Genomic DNA, 14,364 nt, shown 5'->3' with positions numbered 1-14,364 from the left:
AACTATTTCTCATCCTTGGAAAATTCTTTTTGCAAAAAAATCAACTGCTTCTTTCATTCTCCCTTGCTACAAGGTTGTGAAAACAAAACAACGATGAATACCTTAGAGCCCTACACTGGGGCAATGAAAGGCACCATGCATAAACCTCAAGCGAACCTAAGGGCAGATTAGAAGTTCTCACCCAATGGGTTCCCAGCTACAAGGTCATGACGAAAGACAAAAATGGATACCTCAAAGCCCTACACTAGGGCAATGAAAGGCACCATGCATAAACCTCAAACGAACCTAGGGGCAGATTAGAAGTTCTCACCCAATAGGTTCCTTGCTACAAGGTCATGACGAAAGACAACGATTGGTACCTCAAAGCCTTACACTGGGGCAATGAAAGGCACCATGCAAAAACCTCAAGCGAACCTAGGGGCAGATTAGAAGTTCTCACCCAATAGGTTCCCAGCTACAATGTCATGACAAAAGATAACGATTGGTACCTCAAAGCATTACACTGGGGCAATGAGGGGCATCGTGCATGAGCCTCAAGTGAAAATAGGGGCAGATCAAAAGTTCTCACCCGTCGATGTTTTTAAACACAAAAAAGAGGGGGGGGGGCAAACCTTGGAATTTCTATGGATTGATTAAACGTCAAACGGCTCCATTGCTGTCACTTCAAAATGGTCAAGTGACTAAATCAAACAGAACAAACACTCTGAGGGAGTTCCCGGAAAGATTTGCAAAAGATAGGACAAGGTTGCATGAATTATCACCTCTTTCAAAAGAACATTCAATTTGTGTTTTCCAAAAAAATTAAATCAAAATCAAAAATCTCAAAATAGGGAAAGAATGTTATGAACATTCCATTACATTGCATTGTTTCATATAAAGTCCGCATTTACCAAATTTCACAACAAAGGTTGCATGCATCTGCATCACTAAAAATCATGTTAACTGCATAGATTTCCTACATCTAATGTCCAATCTTTTGAATTTGGGATAATCAACCCTCTCGATGAGTCAATCTCTTGCTTTCTCAAAAGGGTGGACCCTTGGGTACTAGTACCCTCACCCTCAGAGGACTGCACATCCTCACCTTCAGAGGACTGCATGTCCTCGCCTTCAGAGGACTGCACGTCCTTGCCTTCAGAGGGCTGCATGCCCTCACCTTTAGAGGGCTGCACGCCCTCAACTTCAGAGGACTTCACGTCCTCATTTGCAGAGGGCTACACCCCCTCATCTTCAGAGGACTACACGTCCTCACTTTCAGAGGGTGGCACGCCCCCACCTTCAAAGGGCTGCATGCCCTCACCTTTCGAGGACTACATGTCCTCACCTTCAGAGGGCTTCACGTCCTCGCCTTCATAGGGCTACATGCCCTCACCTTCAAAGGACTGCACGTCCTCACCTTCAGAGGACTACACGTCCTCACCTTCGGAGGACTACACGTCCTCGCCTTGAGAGGGCTACACGTCCTCACCTTCAGAGGGCTTCATGTCCTCGCCTTCATAGGGCTACATGCCCTCACCTTTAGAGGACTGCACGTCCTCACCTTCAGAGGACTACACGTCCTCACCTTCGGAGGACTACACGTCCTCGCCTTGAGAGCGCTACACCTCCTTGTCATCAGAGGGCTGCATGCCCTAAACCTTCAGAGGGTTACATCCACTCACCTTCAGAGGACCAGACGTCCTCGCCTTCAGAGGACTACACGTCTACACCTTCATAGGGCTACACGCCCTCACCTTTAGAGGACTACACGTCCTCACCTTCAGAGGGTCGCGCACCCTCACCTTCAGAGGACTATACGTCCTCACCTTCGGAGGACTACACGTCCTCGCCTTAAGAGGGCTACACGTCCTTGCCATCAGAGGGCTGCACGCCCTAAACCTTCAGAGGGTGACATCCCCTCACCTTCAGAGGACCAGACGTCCTCGCCTTCAGAGGACTACACGTCTACACCTTCATAGGGCTACACGCCCTCACCTTTAGAGGACTACACGTCCTCACCTTCAGAGGGTCGCGCACCCTCACCTTCAGAGGACTACACGTCATCACCGTCAGAGAACTGCACGTCCTCACCGTCAGAGGACTGCACGTCCTCACCTTCAGAGGACTACACGTCCTCACCATCAGAGGACTGCAAGTCCTCACCTTCAGAGGACTACTCGTCCTCACCGTCAGAGGATTGCACGTCTTCACTTTTCAGAGGGCGACACGCCCTCACCTTTAGAGGACTACACGTCCTCGCCATCAGAGGACTAGATGTCCTCGCCTTCAGAGGACTACACATCCTCCACTTCAGAAGACTACACGTCCTCGCCTTCAGAGGGCTACGCGCTCTCACTTTCAGTGGGCTCCACATCTGCGCCTTAAGAGAATTTAAGGTCCTCTTCCCTTAAATGCTTAACCAAGACTTGCGCTCCCGGTTATGGGGCCAGTAGTTTCCTTTTATCAGTTCCTGGGCCACCCCCTGATATTGAAGGGCGACCAACTGTGCGAGAATAACCAGAGAGGGAGGCTATAACGCAGCTACTATGCATACCAGGGCAAGATTTCACCCGTGCCGCTGCAAAGAGACGAGTGCGGGTCATGCACACCAACATGACCACTCTTACACAGATATGGATGATGTTGCTACTTAGCAACATTCCACCCGGCGACCGCAATACCGATCTCCCCCTGCGGAAGTATCGGTTAGTCTGTGCCGTTCCGACATAGGTAAGTATGCATGTGGCTAAACTGATTTCTGATGCCATCCACTATTTGCAGGGATCGTGCCCACAAGGCACCCAGTGGACTTGGAGAAGTTCAATAGGGCCCTGGGGTTTTCAGCTCTGGTTACGGGCATCTATCAGTCCTACAGGGTGCCCGTTCCCCTCAGCAAGGTCACGCCATCATGACATAGGTAAGTATGCACATTGCTCAATTGATTTCTGATGTCATCTATTGTTTGTAGGGATCGTGCCCGCAAGACACCCAGTGGATCCAAAGAAGTCCAATAGGGTCCTGGGGTTTCCAGCTCTGATTACGAGCCTCTGTCAATTTTACGGAGTGCCTGTCACCCCCAACAAGGTCATTAGGCCCCGCATTAACCAGGCTTCCATCAAGAAGTACTGCGCCCCCAGGCAGGCGCAGGGCAAGACACCACAGTAGCCTAGGGATGGCCGGCAGCGGGCAACAAATGCATTGCCACCACCTCTAGAGTTCACCTCAGCTCATCCACAAAAAGGTTAGAGCGTTGCCTACGGCACATGGCCAACCAATAGGTGACCAAAGTCCCTAGCCAAAGGTAAGCAAAAGTACTAGGTCCGTGACCGACAAGTCATCATGCGTCCACCTCAAGACGTTAAAGAAGCGCTACTAGGAGGCAACCTAGTAACTTTTAAATCTCTGCTTGTTATTTGATCACTTTTGTTTCTCAAGTCATAGTAGGACACACCTAGTGGCTCATGATCCTGGGAATTTAAATAAAACAAGCACAAGCTCGGAAGGTAGTCATACCTCACAAAATAGATGTATGTTTAGGTAGTGAAAATACCTTAGATATGCATGTACATAAACAAAAAAAAAATACTTCACAAAATATATATATGTATGTTTAGGTAGTGAAAATACCTTAGATATGCATGTATATAAACAAAAAAAAATACTTCACAAAAATATATATATGTATGTTTAGGTAGAAAGATACCTTGAATATGCATGTATGTAGCAAAAAATACCTCACAAAAGATATATATGTATGTTTAGGTAGCAAGATACCTTGAATATGCATGTATGTAGCAAAAAAATACCTCACAAAAGATATATATGTATGTTTAGGTAGCAAGATACCTTAGATATGCATGTATGTAGCAAAAAGATACCTCACCAATATATATATATATATATATATATGTATGTATATATATATATATATATATATATATATATATATATATATATATATATATATATATATATGTATGTATATATGTATGTATGTATATATGTTTAGGTAGCAAAATACCTCATGAAAAGAAAAAACAAAAACAAACAAGGAAAAGAAATAAACACGTGATAAAAAGGAAAAGAAAATGATAAGAATAAAAAGTTGTCTAGCTAAAAAACAACATGCTCGTGAAAAGAGATAATTTCCAACTTTTATTTTGAAGGAAAAATTTCGCCGATCATAGCTAGTTTTTGAAAAAAAATGTGTATACTCCTGAAGGGTGAAAGTTTTTCCGAACACCCAAGATAGACTCGGATGAATGCACAAATTAATAAAAGAACATATTTTGGAAACACTGGGTTGACTAAAATGGAGGAAATGAATCCTGAGCCCTAGTATCACATGACCAAAAACTTTTCGACACTTGAGTGTCCACATAGGTGCATGCATGACTAGTTTTGCATAAAATTTCCAAATCATCCTCGTTGCATTTGCGTCATGGAGATAATGTGGGACATTCCCTTTTATCCTTGAACCGAACCGAACCCTGACATATATCATGTCCGGCCGTGCTACAAGCCTTGAGCCAAAATCCCAATTTATCAATCCTTGCCTTCGGAAGAAAACACAAAAAGAAGGAAAATCCCCAATCAAAGAAAGGGAGAAAGCAAAAAAGGAAAGAAAATTCCCAATTAGAAGAGGGAGAGAAAGCAGAAAAAAAGAAGAAGAAAGAAAATCCCCGATCAGAGATCGGAAGAAAACAGAAGAAACATGCAGAAAGGTCTTTGGACCAGACAATATCTGAACAATACAAAATTGTCACCAAGAAAACAAAAAAAAAAAAAAGAAAGGAAACCACAGCCTAAAGTGGCCTTCTCCCTTTGATTACCAACCAAAATCTTGTGCGTCGGTGACTTGTTCGCTTCGCGCTAAACAAAAACAGAAAAGGAAAAGGCCAAAAACATTCAAAGCCAAAATTCCCACAAAAAAACACCATTCCCAAGAAAAAGTCTACTGATCCATGATCACGCATGTAATCTTTGATTTGATAGGAAATGATTTGCAAAATCAAGTCATGACATATCTATGGTTCGAAATTAGGATGAAACACTTACCCATGTGAGATTGATACGGTTTGAGTGATTTTCTTCTATTTTTGTTGGACCCAGTGTTTCCTCTAAATGGTCATTTAGAAGCAAAATGCTAATATCCAAAATCTCATTTACGGTTATGAGAAAATTTCATCAACATACTCTCCTTCCCCGGTAGACACATTGTTTTTCATCCAAAAAGCATATGTTGCTCTGATCAGTTGGAAGTTTTGTCTCTTTACTAAAGCATGTTCGCATTTTAGTGAAGAGAAAACTGAGACTATTTTTAGTCTCACAAGTTATCCAAAACTACGTAGGTCTGAGTTCCTCATTGAGGATACATAGGAGCAAGAGCCTCACTTTTGTCGGCCGCCCCCACAAATTCTATCATACTGACACTGGAGTCACGTGACAGGCGGAGATACCCGAGTGGTTATCCGTAAATTTTCTTTTGCTATATCTAAGACTCAAAGCATGATAGCACACAAGGACTAACGTCTTCTTCTGCACCCTTTGTCAATCGCGGCCAACAAGCCCATTGACACGCGGAGATTTACGTCATCTTCCGCGCAGACAAAATCTGTCATACTGACACTGGAGTCACGTGACAGGCGGAGATACCCGAGTGGTTATTCGTATAAACTTTCTTTTGCTATCTCTAAGACTCAAAGCATGATAGCACGTAGAGACTAACGTCTTCGTCTGCACCCTTTGTCAATCGCGGCCAACAAGCCCGTTGACACGCAGAGATTTACGTTATCTTCCACGCAGACAAAATCTGTCATACTGACACTGAAGTCACGTGTCGGGCGGAGATACCCGAGTGGTTATCCGTATAAACTTTCTTTTGCTATCTCTAAGACTCGAAGCATGATAGCAAGCTGAGTGGGTAAACGTGTAGATACAGATTCTATGCCCTTTATCATTCAAGCACAGCAACCTGAGTGGGTAAATGCGTAGATACAGATTTTGCGCCCTTTATCATTCAGGAACAACAACCTGAGTGGGCAAACGCGTAGAAACCGATTATGCGCCCTTTATCATTCAGGAACAACAACCTGAGTGGGTAAATGCGTAGAAACAGATTCTGCGCCCTTTATCATTCAGGAACAACAACCTGAGTAGGTAAATGCGCAAATACAGATTTTGCACCCTTTATCATTAAGGAACAACAAGCTGAGTGGGTAAACGCACAGATACAAATTCTGCGCCCTTTATCATTCAGGAACAACAAGCTGAGTGGGTAAACGCGCAGATACAAATTTTGCGCCCTTTATCATTCAGGAACAACAAGCTGAGTGGGTAAACGCATAGATACAAATTCTGCGCCCTTTATCATTCAGGAACAACAAGCTGAGTGGGTAAACGCGTAGATACAGATTCTGCGCCCTTTATCATTCAGGAACAAACAAGATGAGTGGGTAAACGCGTAGAAACAGATTCTGCGCCCTTTATCATTCAAATTTTGTAAGTTGGGTGATAAACACGCAGAGACAAATTCTGCGCCCTTTGTCATTCCGCACACCTTTTCGCTGCCCAGAGGTGATCGTGTCCAGTGGCACACAGACAAATTATGGTCATTCTGTGTCTCGCCGCCCAGGTTCGATCATGTCGAACAAAACGCAGAGACAAATTATGGTCATTCTGCGTCTTGTATCAACCAAGGGGAGCAAATTCGACAGTATCAGGATGATGTGTCGGTACTGATCATTTTCAATTTTTTGCAGGTTCCGCTGGCAGGGAGGTTCACTGGCCGAGTGGTGTTTCGCTCGAACGAAATTAGTGTCTTATCTTTACTTCCCTTTTATCTCCAATAAAAGACAAGTAAAGAGGGGCAACTGTTATACCCTAATTTCGTCCGGGGAGCATCCGTTGTTGGGATGCGACCCTCGTTTGACTACTTTGAGGTATTTGGCACCCATCGTTAGGCAATTCGTGAAGTTCCATGACATGCCAAAAGTCAAAAGAAAGCATTTGTAGCACAATCTGTGAAGTTCCGTGACATGCCAGAAATTAAAAGGAAGTGTTAGTGCGCAATCTGTAAGGTTTCGTGACATCCAGGAAACCAAAAAGGGGTTGATTACGTAGTCCATAAGGTTTCATAACATTACGGAAAGAAAACAAGCATCATTACAAAATTTGTAAAGTTTCGTAACGTTACGGAAAAAGAATCACCAAAAAAAGGCAGGGGGTGTACTTAGTAAAAATGGGGGTGCAAATAGCAACCAGGCCTACTTGGGCCTTCCAGAAAATTCCTCCGGAAGGCGGTTGCTTCTGGAGGAAGCAACCTAACTCGCTTGGGCGAGCTGGGTGGCAAGCATCTCCCCCATTTTTCTATAAATAGGGGGAGAAGTGAAGAAGAAAATCCAAGCCGAGGCACTTCCGTAACGTTTCCGTGGGGATTTTTGCGAAGATTTTCAATCGTTCTGCATCCGTTCTTTGGTCTTCAACCGGTAATTTCTCGAAACAGAACTTTTCAATTCATTCTATGTACCCTTAGTGGTCCTCATTTGTTTTCGCGTGCTTTTATTTTCATTTCGTTTACTTTCCGTACCCCCTTTTGACGTGCTTCTATCATTTACTTAAGTCATTTTCTCGCCTAATCAAAAAATAAAATAAATTTTCACCGATCATTTGAATTGTAACTTCCGTTAATTTCTGTTAAAATGAAATCCGACCCTTCGGTCATGTCGTAACCACGTTGGAAACCAAAAAGAGATAAAATAATAATATAATAATAAAAAATATCTTTTAGTAAAATAAACCAAAAAAAATCAATCAGACGTTTCTCTTTGGGATTTTTCTTTCTTAATTGAACCGACTAATAACCAAAGTGAAACTAAGGCTAAAATCAAAATCCAAAACTTTTGTCATCGCCTAAAAAAGCCATTTTCAAAGGTCCAACGCCTTGAAATGGTCTTTCCCGCTTTTATTAGTTAAGTGTAGGTTTCTAAAGGCCTAAAATCAACACGTAACTTTACTACCTCTTTCAAAAATAAAGAGAACATTAATGGTCCAATGCCTTAATGTCTTCTCTCTTTTCAAAAGAATCGAAAGTTTGTTTAATGGTCCAACGCCTTAAATGGCATTTCATTCAATAAAAACATGTCTTGCAAAAAGGATAAAGACAACTTAACCAAACACTTTGTTCATAAAGAACTACGTAGGTCTGATTTCCTTATCACAATTGAGGAATACGTAGGAGCAAAGGAAAACACCCTTGTCGACCACAAAAAGATAAAAATATAAAAAGGCATAAAAAAGACATAAGAACGTAAAAAGGGAAGATAACATAAAATTGAAGTCATAAAATTGAATTCATTTGGATAAAGGTTATCAATTTAATAGTTAAGTACAAATTTAATCGAATGTCATTGTTTTTCGTTTGATTAACTAAAGACAACTTAAAGTAATAGAAAAGTAAAAATAATGAATTTATGGACATAACAAAAATATAAAAAATAACAAAATTTAGTACGTCAGACTTATGTAAATTACAGAAATAATAATAATGACTTGAATTAATTTAAGAAAACATAGGATTGGATTTCATCGTTCATACCCTTAGTATCCTAATAAGACTAACACATATAAATCATTTTCTAACATTACTGATGCACACATAGTTATCCCAAGTTGATTCCTCACACTTAGAACCTAAAAATATTTACTAAATATCGATCCCTCGCATATGAAGTAAATATCCCAGCATTACAATTATATTCTCATGCTTTTTGCAATCAAAACGTTATGCTCTATTCCTAGCCACGTAACATAGAGAGTAAAATCATTCGGTTCAAATTCTAAGATTACTTTCCAGTCTCACTTAAAATCCAATTTCATGACAATAGTGATCAAATATAATCAAGCATTATGAGTAGAATGAAATTGCCAATAATGAGTAGAAAAGATTGGTACATATATAATATCAAAAGCGATACATAAGGGTACAAAGATTACATCCAATCCTTAAGAAAAACTAACCGATCATTGCACAGAGCACAAGACTAACAAGAGAAATGACAAAGGAAGTGATACAGGGTCACAACTCTACAGCGCCTAGGCTCCACTTTTCCTCTTCTCCTTCTTCTTCTGCGTTTTCTCTGGTGTTTTAGAGCTACTGGATCCTTTTTCACTTCAACCATGCATGGCTATTTATAGAAAACAACCAAGGAGTGCAGGGAAATTCGCCCAAGCGAGCTGCAGCTAGCCTAGACGAATTGTAGCTTAATGGTGAAGGCATCCACTCGCCCAGGCGAGTTGCTTGCTTAGGGTTGAAGTTACATCTTTAGCCCAGACGAGCTGGATGCTAGCCTGGGCGAATTTGGGGTCAAAAATATTTTTGAAAAGACCATTTTGCCATTCCTTTTTGCTTTGTTTTTTGATCTAACAAACAACCATCAAAACCTACAAAATCATGGATGAATCTTTCATATTTTAAACAACAATATTAGTAAATGTACAATATATATAAACAACTAGATTTAAAGGTAGTTTATAAGAAAACTATTACAATCAAAGGATAAGTGCTAACAATTTAACCCTAAAAATAACTTAAATTTGGCACTTATCAAATGTGTGTTGATAATACTGATCTAAATAAGCATTTTCCAAAAGACTCATACTCGCTTCCTGACATAGATAAGTTAGTGGGTGGATCTTCCGGCTATCGATATTTGAGCTTGATGGATGCTTATTTAGGGTACAATCAAGTACCTTTCTACCTTGACGAATACGAAAAGATGAATTTCATGACAGAGAAAGCCAATTACTATTTCAAAGTCATGCCTTTTGGATTGAGGAATGCTAGCACTACATACCAAAGGATGATGAAAAAAGTCTTTGAAAAACAAATAGGTCAAAACCTAGAGGTTTACATGGATGACATGATACTCAAAAGTAACACTCTAGAGTAGCATATAGTAGATTTGGTGAAAACCTTTTCTCAAAAAAAGCGCCTAAATCCCAAAAATGGTGCTTTTCGGGGTATCTGTAGGAAAGTTCTTGGGCTACATGTTATCGGAAAGAGGGATAGAATTAAATCCCAACAAATATCAAGCTATATTTGAGATAGGAACTCCAAATATAATCATAGATATTTAGAAGCTGAATGGAAGATTGGCAGCATTAAAAACATTCATGGATAAGTCGGCTAAAAGAGCCTTGCCTTTTTTCAAAATTCTGAAAAAGGACAAGAGGTTCACTTGGACACAAGAGTGTGAGGCCACCTTTCAACTTTAAAGAAATACTATTCATTCCATAACATTGACAAAGTTAGATCCAAGAGAAATATTGTACCTATATCTGGCTATAGCAGAAGAGGCAATTAGTTTGGCGCCGGTCAAAGATAACAACAAAACTCAAAAGTCAGTCTACTTCATAAGTAGAGCACTTCAAAATGTCGAGTTATGATACCCAAAAGTATAAAAAGTTGTGTTAGCCTTAGTATTTTTAGCTTGATGGTTATGCCTCTACTTTCAAGCATAGCTAATGGTAAGGACTGATTAGCCGATTAGGCATGTAATACATCGACCTGACTTGGTGGGAAGAATGGTCACATGGGCAATTGAATTTTTTTAGTATGGTTTGCAATATGAAATGAGACAAGCACTCAAAGCCCAATGTCTAGCTGACTTCATAGCTGAAATGACGACCTGGTGGGAAGAATGGTAGCATGGGTAATTGAATTGTTAGTGGATTATTCAACGGGACACTATGTGGGGCAGGAATCTTGTTAGAGTCCCTACACAGAGTCATGTTTGAACAAGCACTAACATTAGCGTTCCCACTTACAAACAATCAAACAATATATGAAGCATGCCTGGTAGGAATAGAAATAGCATATGACATGAAGATTTAGGTGCTAAAAGTATTCAATGACTCCAAATTGATGATCAATCAGTTGAACAGAGAGTACTAAGTTAAAGAACCAATCCTACGACGTTCAAAAAGCTGGAGTTCACTTACATTCCAAGGGAAGAAAATGCCAGAGCTGACTTATTGTCAGAGCAATCTAATATTGAAGAGCATGGGGGATGGAAAATATCATCTGTCAAGCGATACATTTGCTCTGAGGTTCGTCATGATGATAAAATGGCAAGATAGTTGGATGAAGTTGATCCTGGAATACATACAGAATGGTATAAGCCTAGAAGATCAAAAGGAAAGACGAAAATTGCAAAGAAGGGTTGCAAAATTCTATATAATAGATAACAATCTTTATAGAAGGGGATTCACCCAACCACTCTTGAAATGCTTAAAAAGGCCATAAGCAAAATACATGATGTCTGAAATACATGAAGGGTGTTATGGTCAACATTCTGGACACAAAACTTTGGCAAGAAAGATACTAAGAGCTGGCTATTATTGGTCGGCCATTGAAATTGATGCAGTCAACTATGTGCAAAAATGTGAAAGATGCAAAAATTGTGCTAACATACCATATGCATCAATGAATTAGCTACACAGTTAACATCTTCATGCCCTTTCTTTGGTGGGGAATAGACACATTAGGACCTTTTCCAAGGGCCCCAAGACAAGTCAAATACTTAGTGGTAGTTGTGGACTACTTCACTAAGTGGGTTGAAGCATAAATGCTCCCCATCATAACTGCTAAAAATATTGAGAGCTTTGTGTTTAGACAAATAATTTAAATGTTTGGGGTTCTCAATGTAGTTATGACCAATAATGGTACCCAATTCGCGGATAGGCAATTCCTCCAATTGTTATTAGAACTAAACGTCGAGCAAAAATTCACATTTGTAGAGCATCCCTCAGACAAACGGCCAAGCCGAGGCACAAATCAAATTATTTTATGAGGGTTGAGGAGAAGAATAAAAAAGGCTAAAGGAACTTGGGTAGAACAACTACAACATGCTTTATGGGCATATCAAATAACTCCTCACTCTGCTACAAGAGAAACTCAATTCAGAATGGTGTATGGAATTAAGGTGGTCATACCTGTTGAAATAGAAGAATCGACCTCCAGAATTGCAAATTTGAATTTAGAGAAAAATGAAGGGAGCCTTATAACTAAATTAGACCTCATTGAGGAAAGAAAAGAGGTAGTTGATATAAGAGATGTATCATTAGAAAGAAACATAACGACTAGATACAATAAAAAGGTCATCCCATGCACAGTTGAAAAAGATGACTTAGTTCTACAACAAGTTACTGCAGGTGGAAAAAATAATCATCGGGGAAAATTGATACAGAACTGAGGAAGAACCTTATAGAATAATAGAAAAAATTAAAAGAAAGAGACTATGTCTTAGAACCACTTGTGGGAGACAAAATCCTGTGCATTGAGAACACATCTAACCTATGAAAATACTACAACTAAAGGCGGGAAAATGCATGTTCCTAGATATATTTTGATTCTTGCTGGAAAATCGGACAACAAATATAATCCCGTGTAATCATTTTACAAAAGGATGTCAATAATATGAGAAAATTCCCACAATGTCAACTCAAAAGGAAACGACAGAACAAAATGACCTACTTGTTCATTACAAGTAGGCACCCCAGGAAATGGGTTCCTAAATTAGGGTAAGCATCTAAATGAACTACTTGTTCAACTAAAAGTAGACACCTGGGAAATGGATTTCTCAAACTAAGGTAAGATCTTAAAAAGTCCTACTTGTTCAGCTACAAGTAGGCACCTAGGAAATAGGTTCCCAAACTAGGTGCTAGCATCTAAATGACCTGTTTTTTTAATTGCAAGTAGGCACCCAGGAAATGGATTTCCCAAACCAGGGTAAGATCTTAAAAAGTCCTACCTGTTTAGCTACAAGTAGGCAACTCGAAAAATAGGTTCCCAAACCAGGGTAAGCATTTAAATAACCTACTTGTTCAGTTACAAGTAGGCACCCTAGAAAATGGGTTTCTCAAACTTGGGTAAGATCTTAAAAGGTCCTACTTAGGCACCCTGAGAAATGGGTTCCAAATGTGAATGTATGAATACATGATTTTGATGATGTCAAAGAATAATCAAACAAGGTTGCTTTCAGGATTACTTCAACAAACATTCAAAGGTTAAGCATTGTTTCAAGATTAATACAAGGTTGCTTCAACAAACAAGCATTGCTTCAAGATTCATTCAAGATCAGCTTTTGCCTAAAACACATTGTCTCCAACATATCAAGGCACTCGTAATCGATTACCAGGCAATGTAATTGATTACCAGAAGACAAGTTTGCAAATCAGCTTCTTAAAAAGGTTAGAAATTTGAATTTTGAATGTGCAATTGATTTACCAGCAATGGAACTCTTGAAATTCAATTTAAAAATACATGACCCTTCAAAATATAAATGTGTAATCGATTACCAGAAACCTATAATCGATTACTAGTGAAAATTTTCAGAAAAAGCTTTTTGAAAAGACACATCTCTTCAAACCATTTTGAAAAGGCACGAAAGGCCTATATATATGTGTGTGTCTGACTTTGAAAAGCAAGAAAGAGATATTCTAAGAGAACTTCATTGTCAAATGCTCTCTCAACAAATCTTGGGAAAACAATTGCAAATCTATTGAGAGTTCATCCAGGAACATCAAATTGTATTATCCATTCTAAAGGAGAGAAATATTTTTTTCATATCAGAAAGTAAGTTGTAATCAAGAGACTGGTTGTCTCTTGAATTGTGAGTTTCCTAAACACAAGGGAAAGGGATTCCTTGGGTGTTCAGAAGTTGTAAAAAGGATTTTTACAAAGTTAGTGAAAATCTCAAGTGGGTTGCTTGAGGACTGGACATAGGCACGGGAAGTGGTTGAACCAGTATAAATCAAGTTTGCATTTCTCTCTTCCCTTATCTTATTTATTTTATTGCAATCAATTTTGTCTTGCAGGTTTAAAGAACATTATTAAATTGATTGTTGCTTCTTGTTCTGCATTCTGAGCATGTCCTTTAAAAAGGGGGTTAAAGTTTGTTAGTTGGAAATTTTGAAACTTAATTCACCCCCCCTCTCTTAAGTTATTGAGGCCACTTGTCCAACACCAAATCAGGGTAAGCATCTAAATGGAAACCAATCATACCTTTGTAATATTTTTCTAAATAGTGTAGTGTCTACTATGCCTCTAGATAAACCATTTTGAACTACGAATGAACTCAATCTTTCATACCAGGCCTTTAGGGCTTGTTTCAACTCATACAATGCTTTGACAATCTTGTATACATGCTGAGGTTTTTCCTTATCTTCAAATCCAAGTGGTTGTCTCACATACACTTCTTCATTGGTGAATCCATTCAGAAAAAACACTCTTGACATCCTTCTGATATAGCTTGATGTCTGTGTGTGCAACATAGACCAAAAAGATTATGATGGCTTGTAGTCTTGCTACTGGTATAAAGGTTT

This window comes from Glycine max, chromosome 7, assembly GCF_000004515.6.
Source record: "Glycine max cultivar Williams 82 chromosome 7, Glycine_max_v4.0, whole genome shotgun sequence".
NCBI classification, from domain to species: domain Eukaryota; kingdom Viridiplantae; phylum Streptophyta; class Magnoliopsida; order Fabales; family Fabaceae; genus Glycine; species Glycine max.
Note: the sequence above shows the minus strand (reverse complement) of the source record.